This window comes from Micromys minutus (assembly GCF_963924665.1).
Source record: "Micromys minutus genome assembly, chromosome: 23".
NCBI lineage: Eukaryota > Metazoa > Chordata > Mammalia > Rodentia > Muridae > Micromys > Micromys minutus.
In genome coordinates, this window is record NC_137958.1 from 19,195,162 (window position 1) to 19,209,063 (window position 13,902).

The 13,902-nt window shown below is 35.5% G+C and overlaps 1 protein-coding gene and 1 pseudogene across 2 annotated transcripts in view; both read right to left on the reverse strand.

The window, feature by feature from the left end:
- The window catches only part of SEMA3E (semaphorin 3E), a gene marked incomplete at both ends in the record, with an annotated part of 231,657 nt that overhangs the window by 177,894 nt on the left and 39,861 nt on the right, over positions 1 to 13,902 (reverse strand). The window lies entirely within an intron of this gene.
- On the reverse strand, positions 647 to 959 carry LOC308435487 (PCNA-associated factor-like; annotated as a pseudogene). Its single transcript has one exon. The product of its transcript is annotated as a PCNA-associated factor-like (transcript).

Genomic DNA, 13,902 nt, shown 5'->3' on the forward strand with positions numbered 1-13,902 from the left:
ATAATAAAAATGGCTACTAGTTCATATACATAATTCTGTACTATATTCTTCTTCGGTTCATAATTTTGGTACAAAAATATATAATCATTTAGTGTTTGTAAAACAAATTGATCTTCAGAACCCTAATCAATTTATTATTCCCTACTAGAAAGCATTTTTACAGCTATGTGCAGTTTCCTGGAAAGGATTTTTAAAGTAAACTATAATTATGGATGTTAAAGTTTCCTGTACCCAACCTTTGCTTATATTGAATTTTTAATGTAAAAAAGACTAATCAAAATTTTAATGCAAACATGCCATAACAATATGGCACTATTTTCATAATCAATGGCAATAAAATGACATCAGTACAAAAATCTAAGCAAAACCAGCAGATTAATAATTAGAGCATCATGCAATGTTGATTTTAGGAAAAAGATTAACAGGTAAAAAGAGCGTATGACATAAATTCAAGTATGCAATTCAAAGTTACAAATTATAAAATTCTCCACTTTTATAGCTGGTTTCTTTTGAATGGCTAAATTTTTACCTCATTTTTTTTTAATTAAATGCCTACTCAGCAAACCAATTGGACAAACTCATTTACCCAAATTTACATCCTAGACTGTTGTAAATCAACTGATGACATTACTCAGATGAGTAAGTTCTATTCATTTTCATCATCTCTGTAATCAGGTTGCAGAGGGCACCCTTTTCTCTTTGCTTTTTCGAAACCACTGCTTCCTGCTTCTTCAGTTATCTGGTTCTTTTTTGTAGAATCTAGAGGAGACAGCCTGAAGAATCCCTTGATGCCTTTTTGGCACTTGGGAGTTGGGTGCTCACAGACTTGGCTCCCTCCCGCATACTTATTTTCAGCTTTTCTCAACAAAGGTAGAGGAGCCAAGCACCTTCCTGGGAGCTTAAGAAGCCACCACTTTTCTGTAGGTTCCTGGGACATAGTTTGCTTTGGTCCGCACCATGTTCACACAGGAAGAAGAAACTTTCTCCAACTTCCCAAATGCAGATATCTCAAGTGGACAAGAACCTTTTTTTTTTTCCATATAGATGCTAAACCTGAAGCTTAATCTTCAACTATTAACCTTGACAAATAGCAAGGGGATTCAAGTTTCACAGAGTTTAAATTGAAAAACCTTTACCCAGAATGTGTTTCACTAGGGATCGGTTCTACCTATACAAAATAGAAGTTTAAAAAAAATACAGTGTAGTAAATTGCTAACAAAAAAAGCCCCGTAAGCTGTCTGGTATCTGCACCTTGGGGCACACTTATCCACATGTGTATTTTTAGTCAGATTCAAGAAGAGCAGTCTGTACAAGCAGAGTCTTCACAAGCCTATATGTTATCTCTCTTCTTTTGCTAATGGTTCTAATGTTTAGTGACCACTTTGATTGCAACCCTACATTATCCTAGTACCAAGCCCATTGCTCTGTTCAGAACTGAAGTACCTCAGACAACAACCAGGAGTCCACAGAAAAACAACAGCCAGACATGCTTCAGGCCATTCTGGGTCATTAACACCAGCCATCCTTGAGGCTGATCAGACACTTGAGCAAGGCCAGCAAAGACCAGTGACAATCATCAAACAAAGGTGGTGCACATCCCAAACACAGACTCATGAACCCACAAATGCAGAAGGCAAGTGTTTCCAGTCAGTACATTTGGAAGAGGGGGGCACATTATAACAGCAATGCTAACTGATACAAGGAATGATAAACTAAACTAGGGAGCAATAACTGGATGAGAAATATTTACTTCTCCAATTTATTTTTATTTTTCTAGTTAGTAGTTCATTGTGTTTGTTGACTGCAGTACAGGTGACCATTTTACTTCCCTTAGGAATGTGCATTAGTTTCATAAATCTTAATTATGTATTTATTCTCATCCTGAAATGATACCATTCCTATGAAAGCAAAGGAAAAGAATACATTTGTACCATGGTGTTAGATGTGTAACGAATGGCAGGAGGGATGGTGGAACACCATAAAATTGTTCTTTGGAGAGGGGTGTATCAGTGTTACTGACTTGACTCAAAGCAGAATCAAATCAAAGATGGCAGCATCCATTATATAACTACAGTGCTTTAATCTGTAGAGACAAACTAATGGGAAAGCATTTTGTAATATTTAATATCATAACATCTGATGTTACTTACACATGCTATGAGATACCCATTTTGTTTCTAAAATTATATGAAAAGAGTTAGCAAAAGAATTTTCAACATACTCAGCAACTTACTAATGTTTATGTTTTCTACTTTCTGAAACATTTAGCTGTAAAACATTCAAGTCAAATACTTGCTATTAAGTTACATCATTTCTTGGGATTAGACATAATTAACGGCACAGCTGCAAACGGGACCTACTGTCAGGGATGGGCAAGTGTTTTTACATACAGTGTTCATACCTTCTTACTGAATGTCAAATATAACACTATGACCTTTGATTTTTCTACCCTTTGATTAATTGAAATGGAGGAGCTATGTTACCATATTGCCACATGGAAGGTAGGAAAATACACCAATTTATAACTTCTTCATGGAACAAGAAGGATACATTCTGTGATTTTCAAAGAAGGAACACATCCCAACCATAAGCAATCAAATGGAATTCTGTACCACATAGCAACAAAATAGTCTCCATGTAGGGGATGCTTAAGTGTTTTTCAAGGACATAGCTTTAAGAATTTCCTAAACTTCTGATATTTGGTTTGGATGAATATCCTTGTCTGTCATGTTCACATTGTTTCTATTGCTCTGCCAGTTAGTTTTGCTTGTTTATTAAAATACAGAATTCATAATTTGGTTGATTACAAGACACCATCCAAAGCAAAGAAAGGCTTTAAAGATCCATACAAGTTCATAAAATATGTGTAATACTTGTTATTAAATAAAATTAAAATATTTCTTCCCCAACTATAACAGAACAAACATTTTCCTTGGAAAGAAGACAGAAACCAAGGATGCACTGTAACTAAAAGCAGACGACTTTGGAATAGACATACCTATGCATAAATTTTATTAAATGTAGACATAACAGAAATGAACTTATTCAAATATTGACATACTAGATTCGTGAGATTTCGAAAATTCATCAACTAATAGTATTAGCTTTTCCCCTAGAGCCTAGCCAGTCTCAAAAAGCTTTTGCTGGTTACACATGTTCTAGTACATGCTCCAGTACATGTTCCAGTACATGGTATTACACATGAGTTCCATCTTAGGGAGCAAGTTTTAAATCTAGTTAGAGAGTAGTCACCTATGTTCAATACAGTCATTTCACTATTGTACAAACTAGCGTATCTTGCCAGACCACCAGTGACTATAGCTTACAAGATCCACAGGTGAGTAAAACTGTTATTTTCTCTCCCAGGAGTATGAATAGACCTTTTAGGACTGTGAGATCTAGCCAATAGGGATGAAGCTTCGAGGTCAGTACCAGTTTGATTTCCCCAAACCCTATCACTCAAGTCTACGATGTCTTTGGAAATAACATCCTACCATCAAGGTAGAGAGTTACTAAGAGCAATGGCCAATAATGTCAGGGAGTCTTAAAAGTCTAATATCTCAAAAAGGAGTAATCCATTCCTGGCCCTGAGCCTTTAATTTTATAACCTATTGTGTCTTGGGGGATGAGCATTCCCAAGTTACTGTCTTGAAAGTTTTTAACTTAATGAACACTAATCTTTTCAGCCTGAAAAACTGCAAAGGTCATTAACATACCCAAATGCAAATAAGATATAAAATGACATTACATTTTCATATCACTGCAAGCCAGGAGCTTGAGCTAGATAAGGATGAGGATCGAGCCCACTGATCATCAAGATGCTACTGGAGAAGAAACCTCAGGCCATGCATCGAAACTCCTTGTGACGTCATCTGCTATAGTATGTGGGCGGACATGAGTTGGCATGCTTCTATCTCATTGACAAGCTTTGTCCATAATGCTTATTAATGACAATAGTTGGAGGACTTTCACAGTAACAGAAATCCTATCATAATTTCAAAGTGGACAGTAATTAAATTAACTACAATATGCCAATATTAGTATTCTTGAGGTTCTACGAAAAGGAAGAGAATTCAAATCTAAAGAATGCCGACTTGTTAAGAGGAACTCTGATGAGAAATTATTACTTTCTAGGAACTCTTGATGCCCCAGGAGTGCAGAGTATGGTGTTTCTGTTTTCAATCATAAATTCAAATATCAGTTTCAAATGTTAAAGGATTAAAAAAAAAAACAGAAACAATAAAAAAAAAGTAAAGTTTAATTTTAAAAAATGGGTAAAAATCAGGCATCTAAGTAAGATTATATACATAAATAATGAAAATCAGTAAATACAAATTAATAAATTAATAAAGTCTGTGGTTTTGAAGATAGGTTTGGAAGCATAATACCTTAGGTGCAAATTACAGCCACTTGGGCTTGCTTTCATGTGGATGAAGTGCTGAGGACCACTGGCGACTGCTGGATACAAGGTACCAATTCTACTAGATCTTTCCAGCAGCATACACCAAAACAACATCCAACCACATCTTTCAATGGTAAGAATTCTACTTCAACAGATGATGGTAGAAAAATGCAGGGATATCTTTTTATGATAAGTATGCTAACCGCTCTTGGAAATGAGTGTTAGATGAATTTTCATCTTTCCAGAAAATTAAACTGACTATTTCTCTCATTTTATACATACCGGTGCATATGTATATACACAAATGTTGGAGGATGAGTAATGTAAAATAAGATATGTCAATGTCTATAGGTAGTTACATTAAAAAGAAAATTACCCTTTCCTTGTGATGACTTCCTTTTCTGACATAAATATATTAATATAGAAATTACTTCTAAGTTAGTCAGAAATTTAATAATTTCTCAGATCTTGACATTAGAACATGATTAAACATTTATTACTATTTAATTAAGTCAACAGTAATTACATACAATATTTATATGGTCTTTGCTCATTTGCAAGGCTACATACTATTAGTGTGATGTACTTTTTTTAATTGAACAACTTTATTTTAAAAAACAAAGATAAATGTACAGATTTTAAAAGCATTTTTGCATAACAGTATATGAATATATTTCTGTTAGTACTTGATTTTTTTAAAGGTTTGATAGTATGCCTCAAAAATTTTACTAGTTACAATGAGCATAAAGTATATGTAAAACAAGATGTAACCTGGAACTAGTCAAAGTTTTCTTAGTCTGTAAAGATTAACCATAATAATTTTTCTTTTCCTTTTTCTTTTTTTTGGCCTTTGTTTTTCCTGAGCTTCATATAGTCTGTAAGTTGTTTCTGGGGAGTTCAGAGCTTTCTAGAGTTAGTATCCAATTATCAGTGACTGCAATTTATGCTTGTTCTTTTGTGACAGGGTTACCTCAATCAGGATGATATTCTCTAGATGCATCCATTTTCTTAAGAATTTCATAAAGTCATTGTTTCTGATAGCTGAGTAGTACTCCATTGTGTAAATATACCACAATTTTTGTATCCATTCATCTACTGAAGGACATCGGCATTCTTTCCAGCTTCTGGCTATTATAAATAGAGCTGATATAAACATTGTAGTGCATGTGACTTTGTTGTATATTGGAGCTTCTCTGGGGTATATGCTCAGAAGTAGAATAACTGGGTCTATGTTCAATTTTCTGAAGAACTGCCAGACTGATTTACAGAATGGTTCTACAAGTTTACAACCCCACCAACAGTGGAGAAGTGTTCCTCTTTCTCCACATCCTCACCAGTATCTGCTGTCATCTGAATTTTTGATTTAAGCCATTCTGACCGGTGTGAGTTGGAATCTCAGGGTTGTTTTGATTTGCATTTCCCTGGTGGCTAATGATATCCAGCACTCCCTTAGATGCTTCTCAGTCATTCGTTATTCCTCAATTGAGAACTTTTTGTTTAGCTCTTTTAATAGGGTTGTTTGATTCTCTGGTGTCTAGCTTCTTGAGTACTTTGTATATCTTCGATATTAGGCCTCTATCTGATGTGGGGTTGGTAAAAGTCTTCTCCCACTCTGTTGCTTCCTTGACACTGTCCTTAGCCTTACAGAAACTTTGCAATCTCATTAAATCCCATTTGTCAATTTTTGACCTTATAGCACAAGCCATTGATGTTCTGTTCAGGAAATTTTCTCCTGTGCCTATGAGTTCTAAGGTTTTCCCTACTTTCTCATCTAATAGTTTCAGTGTATCTGGTTTAATGTGGAGATCTTTGATCCACATGCACTTGAGCATTGTACAAGGAGATAAGAAAGGGTCTATTTTCATTCTTCTGCATGCTGAGTGCCAGTTGGACCAACACCATTTGTTGAAGAGGCTGTCCTTTTTCCATTGAATGTTTACAGCTTTTTGTCAAAAATCAAGTGACCATATATGTGAGGGCTCATTTCTGGATCTTCTATTTTATTCCATTGATCCATATGCCTATCTCTGTACAAGTACCATGCAGTTTTTAGCACAATTGCATTGTAATATAGCTTGAGGTCAGGGATGGTGATTCTCGCAGATGTTTTCTTGTTGTTGAAGATAGATTTTGCTATTCTAGGTCTTTTGTTATTCCAAATGAAATTGCATATTGCTCTTTCCAACTCTATGAAGAATTGGGTTGGAATTTTGATGGGGATTGCATTGTATCTGTAGATTGCTTTTGGTAAGATGGCCATTTTTACAATGTTGATCCTTCCAATCCATGCACATGGGAGATCTTTTCATTTTCTGAGGTCTTCCTTGATTTCCTTCTTCAGAGTTTTGAAGTTCTTGTCAATCAGGTCCTTCACTTGCTTAGTTAGAGTCACACCAAGATATTTCATATTGTTTGTGACTATTTTGAATGGTATCTTTTCCCTAATTTCTTTCTCCGTATGTTTGTCCTTTGAGTAGAGGAAGGCTACTGATTTGTTTGAGTTAATTTTATATCCAGCCACTTTGCTGAACTTGTTTATCAGCTGTAGGAGTTCTCTGGTGGAATTTTTGGGGTCACTTATGTACACTATCATGTCATCTGCAAACAGTGATGTTTTTACTGTGATGTATTTTTTAAAATCTCCTGCTATAATCTTTGGAATTCTATTTGTCTGTGGACATTGAAAAATGACTCATTTCTGATAGACAAGAAGCAGTCCTAGGCCTAAAACCTGAGAAAGAACACAGTAGAGGTCAGAGTAGATCTTTGTTGCCAGGTGCCAGGATCTGCATTCTATTGGCCATATGCACCCTTGTCCTGCTTCTTGCCAAGTATGCTAAGTCACTGCATTGCATTCCAAGCTCTGCAGTCAAAGGTCTACTTCTGACTAGCTTGTGTCAATGCCATTCTTTTCAGTGACTCACCTAAACATTGGTATGTTAAACTATGAGACTATAAAGAAATTTTGCTGGCATACTCTGTGAAATCTCCTCAGCACTCTAAGGAGACCTAAAAGAGACCCAAGTTGTTGTCTGTCTTCTTTTTGTCTGGATGCTAGGATGGATAGTACAGCTAAGGCGCTAATGTTATGAGAAATCGGATCTAGGAAGGAAGCTTGAATTGTAGATTAAGAAATTATAGAGAAAAAAAGATTTAATTCATATTGTTGAGTCTTCCATATTAATATGTAAAAAGACACACTAAGATGTAGGCCCTTGGAGTTTCCTATCTCTGATTTTTGTTCTAAAATGGACATAAGAACTATATGACACAGGAAAGACCTGCCAGAAAAGCAACTTAGCTGCCCATGGATCTGATGCACTCTTTCTGGCCTAATTTCTCAGATTTGTTCCTTGCTCTGCAACAGAAGACCATCTGTAGCATCTCTTCCTCTTTGCTCACCCTGCTGAACTTCCTCCCTGCCCTCTGCCCTGCACTCCAGCCACAAACTTCAGCCAGGTCACACCTGCCAGAAAACCAGCTGGGCTTCCCACAGACCTTCTGCATTCTCTGTTTCCCTACACCCAATCCCTCAGTCTCCTGTCAAACTGCAACAAATCATCAGCTGTGACTTCCCTCCCCAGTTCCCTGCCAAAAATTGGGCATAAAAGCAGATACCAAAGAAATTGCCAAAATCCTTAGGGCATATTTAAAAAACCTTTTCTCCAGAAAATTGGAAAATGTGATATAAATAGAAAACTTTCATGATAGATACCACCTATCAATGTTAAATCAAGATCAAATAAGCAATTTAAAATATCTATTATCCATGAAGAAATAGAAGCAGACATTAAAAGTCTCCCAACCAAACAAAGCCAAGAGCCAAAGAGTTTTAGAGAAAAATTCTAGCAGACTATCAAAGAAGACCTAATACCAATACTCCTCAATTTGCTCCACAAAATATAAACAGAAGGAACACCACCAGATTCATTTTATGGGGCCACAGTCACTGTGATACAAAAACTACACAAGATTGGACAAACAAAGTATATTACAGACCAATTTCTCTCATGAACATTAATTCAAAAATACTCAATAAAATACTAGCAAACTGAATCCCAAAACACATCAAAAAACTTATCCGCCATGATCAAATATGCTTCATCACAAAGATGCAGGAATGGTTCCATATAAAAAAGTAATCTGTCAATGTAATCTACCATGTAAACCAATAGGAAAAAAAATCTAGCACATGATCATCTAATTAAGTGTCGAAAAAGCTTTTGACAAAATCCAGCACCCCTTCATAATAAAATTCTTGGGGGAGTAAAGGATACAACAAACATACTCGTTTTAGTCAGGGTTTGTATTCCTGGACAAAACATCATGACCAAGAAGCAAGTTGGGGAGGAAAGGGTTTATTCAGCTTACACTTCCACATTGCTGTTCATCACCAAAAGAAGTCAGGATAGTAATTGACATAGGGCAGGAACTTGGAGGCAGGATCTGATACAGAGGCCTTGGAGGGGTGCTGCTTACTGGATCTCTACTACTATCCCAGGGATGGCACAACCCACACTGTCCTCAGCCCTCCCCATTTGATCACTAATTGGGAAAATGTTTAACAGCTGGATCTCATGGAGGCATTTCCTTAAGGGAGGCTTCTTTTTTGTGATAATTTCAGCTTGTGTCAAGTTGACACACAAAACCAGTCAGTATAATACCTAAACACACAATAAAGGTAATTTGCAGCAAACCAAAAGCCAACATCAAATTGAATTAAAAGAAATGTAAAGCAATTCCGCTAAATTCTGGAGCAATACAAGGCTCCCTGCTCTTTCTCTTGAGAGGAATTGAAGTTTTACCTGAAGCAATAAGACAACTAAAGGAGATCAAGGGGTTAAAATTTAAAAGGAAGAAATCAAATTATCACTATTACAGTATATATAAGCAACATCAAAAATTCTACCAAAGATCTTCTATGACTGATAAATACCTTCATCAAAGTGGCTGGAAAAATTAATCCAAAAAAAAGATTAGTAGCCCTCCTGCATATCAAGACAAATGAATTAAATATTCAATGAGAAGTGAGAAATTTCTAATTGCAATGAGAAAAAAACAAATTAACCAACCAAACAAACGGACAACAACCTTTATAATAGACACAAATAATATATCTTGTAGTGACTCTAGCTAAGTAAATGAAAGACTTGTATGAGAATAACTTTATGTCTTTGAAGAGAAAAATTGAAGAAGATATTAGAAGATGAAAAGATCTCCCATGTTCACTGACCTCTAGGATTAACATAGTAGAAAGTGACCATGTTACCAAAAGCAATCTACAGATTCAATGCGATTTCCTTCCAAATACCAACAGAATTCTTTATAGAACTTGTAAAGACATTCGATATAGACAACTTCATATGGAAAAATAAATAACTGAGGATAGCTAAAACAATTCTGAACAATAAAGGAACTGCTGGGAATATCACCATCCCCGATATTAAGCTTTACTGTAGAGGTACGGTAATAAAAACAACATGGTATTGGCATAAGATTGGATAGCTTGATCAATAAAATTGAATTGAAAACTCAGGCATAAATCCAAATATGGATGGGCACCTAATTTTTAATAAAGGAGCTTTTCATATACAATGGATAAAAGAAGACATCTTCAGTAAATGCTGCTGGTCTAAATGGGTGTCACCATAGGAAAGAATGCAAATAGATCCATGCTCATTACCCTGCATAAGACTCAAATCCAAATGGATCAACAAACCCAAAATAAAACCAGATACAATAAGAGTGATAGAAGAAAAAGTGGTAAATAGCATTGAACACACTGGTACTGGAGACAACTTCCTGAAGAGAACACAAAAACCACAGGCACAAGATTGACCATTAATAAATAGAACCCCTGAAACTGAAAAGCTTCTGTGAGGCAAAAGACACCATTAACTGGACAAAACATCAGCCTTCAGAATGGAAAAAAATATTTTTAACAACTCAGCAACTGATAGAGGACTAATAGCCAGAGTATATAAAGAATTCAAGAAACCCAATAATCCAATTTCAAAAAATAGGATACCGGCCTAAATGAATAATTCTCATTACAGGAATCTCAAATGGCTGAGAAACACTTAAAAAAAAAAATGTTCAACATCCTTAGCCATCAGGGTAATATCAAAGTCAATTCCTAAAGAAACCATAATTATTAGTTCCTATAGTTTAGTACACAATGCACTCTTCTTAGATCAGTGTCAGGGCCTGATTTGAGTGAATTAGATTACTGAAATGTACTCAGCTTCTCATAATCTCTCCTTTTGTTCTTCTTCTTTCTGTCTGGCCACCCTCCCATCCACTCTTCATGAAACAGCAAGCTCATTGTTCCCAAAAAGAACTGAGATCACTTTTGCATTTCCAGTACACCTGATAATAATCCTCTATGTTTATCTAATGTAAGACCTCCCTCACATTATCTGATGTTCCTGAGCCTAACATTGTTTTTAGTTCTCTGCAAATGTTAAGTAGTTTCTGGAACTGGGCCACTCGGGCATGTTGTTCCCTTATTCTGCATTGATTTCTCCTCTTCTCTTAGGTAAGTCTCTTTTCTTGTTTATATCTCTGCTGTAATGCTCTACTCAGAGAGTGATCTCCTCTGATGATCACAAATTACACAAGGCTCACAAACTCTCCATAGCTTTCACTTTACTATCCAAACTACCTTTCATTCGTATATGTCTTCTGTGTAGTTTCTTTGTCCAACTGCAATATACAGTCAATGATGATACATCTAGCACTTATCTTCTTTTAAACCATTGAACACTCTGATTTTGTCATAGTATAGTATACTCCATACATGCTAAGGACATATATATACATACATATACTTTTTCCTGGTAATTGTGTTGATATGTGTTCCAGTTCAATAAATGATAAACTTGTAGGGAATGTCCGTTTTACTTTGAGATTTCTTCATATTCAAGCAATTATGAACACAGGATCAGAAAGAACTCTACCATTAACTAGAGCTAATAAAAAGATTTAAAATATATATATGGAAATTATACAATCAATGGCTCACTCCTAGCAACTGACCCAAAAATTGTAGTCATAATGTGTGAAATAAGATGGCTCCACTAACACACTTTTCATATACTAGAAAACATGAAGACAACCTTATGAGGGAAGAATTTTATAGATGTAAATAAGTACATCAAGGGTGACACCACCTTAAATTCCATCCTATAATACTGTCATAGGAAATAATGATTTCTGTGAAATTGATAGGCAGAGGCTGGATTACCTGATCAGAATTTATGTACATTAAAAAGGCAAAAGTATTATTATGCATAGTTATTCTAATACACACACTGACTTGTAGAGGTAATTTGTATTTATTTGCTGTGTCCACAGATAGAACTTACTGGATTCTCTTGTTATCTCTAAAAGGACTTTAATCCGGATGAGATGTTATAATTCTAACATTAGACTTTGCAGGACACTCTTGAAGGACTCACTGTCCACTGGTAGAAGCTACATTGACAATCTAAGGTCTCTCTTCCTGAGGAGAGCCTGCTTACTTTCATCAGATGTCAGATGAGTCTGTGACCTTCAAACCTCAGATTTTGAAAATGGTGAATGTCTTTTCTGTTTGTGATGTTGATGTAATCTTTCAGGTTTATATCATTTTAAACCAATCCAAGCGGTTTGGCCTGCTATTTTAATCAGTACTATCCCCCCTCTGCTCACAAAGGGCAAGCAAAAGAAAGGGCTATAATAGAGGCTCTTTCAAGTAAACTTGTCTCCCTCTAAACATTATAATAAAAATCTACAGGTTTCCGTTTCCTTGTGTATGGCCTGTCATTACCCACCATGCTCCAGCCAAGGAAGCCATCCCTATAGTCAACAACATAAATAGAGAGTCCAAGTTTCCTGAGCTCTGAAATTGCTATATTCAGGTTAAAGCGTCAGAGATTCCTGAAGAAAAGGAAAGGAAAGCAAATGACAAATATACAGACCATATTTCTTTCATCACAAGAGGCTTCAAGGATGCATTACTGGAGCATCTGCATCTCTACATTATATCCTGAAGCCCTTAAAATATGGGTTAGAATGGACTTCTGTATGAGAAGGATTAGACATGATGATGTTCTTAGAAACTATTTTCTTTCTTTTACTCCTTCCTAAAATAACAAACAGAAACCACCTTCTGTACATCACGAGAAGCAAATGCCACTAGGGCAAGCATGTCATTAATTGTATGGTAAACCTTCCTGCAAAGGCATTACCTATGTTCAAAGACCCTTTCAATTTAATATAATTTTATGTGACATAAGGCTTAGAGGAACTATATTATGGGTTTCCTAGAAATCCCTCTTGAAAAATAAAACAAGCTTAAATTTTAAAATAAAAATAAAAATAATAAATTTTTATTTATTCCTTAGGAATATACTACTATGTGGAGAGAATACAAGTCCAACACTGGATGAGGGCCACGTGCAATTAACCTTCAGACCTGGAATGACAGCTTATGGAGCATAAAAGTCGCTTATTATTTGAAAAACAGCAGTTTCCCTGTGAAATATGTGTAAAGCAATGTGTGTTCGAAGTGATTGCTATACCCTATCTAAAGAAATTGCTGGTGCTTGTAAAACTCGTTGATTAAGGACAGATATTGGCCACGGTGAGCAGTGACTAGCAATGACTTGAGCACAAATATCTCTACCATGTACTATTGGACTATGTTTGAGTCTTACGTTCTTATTGATATTAGAGGGAATTTAAGGAATTCATCATCCATTTGTTTGTTCAACCTCCTGCGAAGCAAATGGAGATTTCTTCCACTATTTTTAGATTTGGATGTTTTCACCAGAGAGGCAGAAAGGCTGTACTTAATCCAGTGAGTCTGTATTATAGAGAGAAGACAAGAGTCTGCTTCAGTAATCTAGACATTGTGATCCCGTTACTCTGAAAACCACAGCCTGTATCTCACAATCTCTAGTGAGTCTCAACAGTCAATAGTTATCACAGCTATTTATGCAGTTTATAAGTCTGCCCTTTTCTTACCTCCTTTATTCAGTGTAATTTGCTCTAATCCAATTGACAGAAATGAAAGGTTGCCAAGTATATAGTCTGATGCCAGAGTGACACTTTCTGACTGACATGGGTTGTTGTTTGCTGGGAATTATTGCCTTATTTGTAAGTCTAGAGGAAAATAGACTTCAACCCCTCAAATGCAGAAATGACTAAGGGCAAGAGTTCATTCATTCATAAGTAAACCAAGTGGCTTCCCTCAGACTTTGTGGAAGTAGACTTTAAATACTTCTATATACTAAATAAAACTAAGTAACTTTTCATATAATGATATAGATATATATGTGCAAAAATGGAATGATCTTAGATACATTGCTTATTGAAATTGAATTAATAAATATTATATTATTATATAATGTGATAAAATTAAGGAAAATGTGAAAGATGAAAAAGCATCTAAAATACACTAAATTTATCTAAAACATATAGTTATCTGGTTGCATTAATACATGAATGCAAGTATA